A 1720-nucleotide genomic window follows, 5' to 3' on the forward strand; every position below is an offset into this window, starting at 1 on the left:
AGTTCTCCCATGGTGGTTCGATGTTCAAATTAAAAGAAAAAGATGATGACACTCATTTTATATGTTTTCTTATTTTTAACTTTACTTATTTTATTTACTTCATTATTGTTTAACTTATAATATAACATATATAATCTATAAATAAATGTCTTAACCGTCCACTAATATAAAACATGGTATAATTACTTCATAAGTCCTCACATGTCCACTAGTTAAGCTATTTAGTCATTAAAATTCAATAGTGAGTAGATTTTTTTGACTTTTATGGTTTAGTTCTTTTTAATTAATTAACTAATTAAACATTAAAATTTCCTAACTTAATCTTCACATACCTATATAATAACTCCGTAAATATTAAATAAAATATTTACATGCTTGGTTTATAGAAATGAGGTCCGAATACCTCATTTTTCAAAACCACTTGACTTTGGAGATAAATCACTTGAACTGAACTAATCATTCAATTAACTAAAATTATCAATTAAAATTTTACTATAATACTATATTTGACTTGTAATCACTTTTCGAATTTGTGGTCCTGAAACCATTGTTTCCGACACCATTGAAAAACAGGTTGTTATAGAGGATGTTCACGGTGTAGCCTCCAGTGGGTTGTAAGTCGGACTAACAGATAACAACATGAAGACATGTGTAATGTAACACCCCTAACCTGTCTCAGTCGCTGGATTAGGGTTACAAAGCATTATCGTACAATTAAAAACATTTAACATAATAATATATAAATAAATTAAACATATCATAATACATTCAATCACATGCACTCTGTCCATAAATCGAGCCCTCGAGGCCCTAAAAATAGCTTAAAACCAATTTGGAACTAATTTGAAATAAAAAGAAAAGTTTAGGAAAAAGTTGCAAAATATTGGAAACAAGGTTCACGGCTGTGTAGCTTTCAAACAAGGGACACATGACAGTGTCCTAGCTTGTGTCCTCACCCGTGTAACTCACTGAGATGCCCCACATGCCAGTGTGCCAAGCCGTGTGCTAGGCCGTGTAACTCACTGGCTTGAAACACTAAGAAACTCTAAGATGACACATGGCCGTATTGCTAGACCGTGTGTGTCACACGACTGTGACAGCCCATGTCCCAGGTCGTGTGAACCCAAAATTTACCTAAAATCAAACCATTCCATACCTAATTCATGCATAACTATTCAAACCATTTAAGCACACATTCAAGGGTTTCAAATACCATTCAAACATGCATAAACATGTCATTTCAAACATCCTAAATCACCTAACCAATATGACATTCAAAGGCACCTCAATTATACTAAAACATTACATACCAAAACTAGTCAACATTTCTTTATTTCAAGCACTATAACCTAGTTCAATTACCTATCAAAACATATCACAAATAACCATTAGCAAGCCATTACAAACATACCACAAGAACCTTATATACATGTACTTAAAAGTGACAAAAATGACATGGTTTGGTAAGGAATTATAGTTCAACAAATCAAATATAACTTCAAGGCTTAAACTTACCAAAACATACATTAAGACATTCATTAAATATCATTGCAAAAAAAACTTAATGACATGTTATTTGTATCCTAAGAATTCTTACGGTTCAACCAGGATCAATATCCGTCAATTCATCATAGCATGAATACATTCATTTATTGATCCATTTACATTAAAACCAACTTACTAATCATTCAGTTTAAGTAACATTAAAATGATTACAGTT

Source organism: Gossypium hirsutum, chromosome A13, assembly GCF_007990345.1.
Source record: "Gossypium hirsutum isolate 1008001.06 chromosome A13, Gossypium_hirsutum_v2.1, whole genome shotgun sequence".
Lineage (NCBI taxonomy): Eukaryota > Viridiplantae > Streptophyta > Magnoliopsida > Malvales > Malvaceae > Gossypium > Gossypium hirsutum.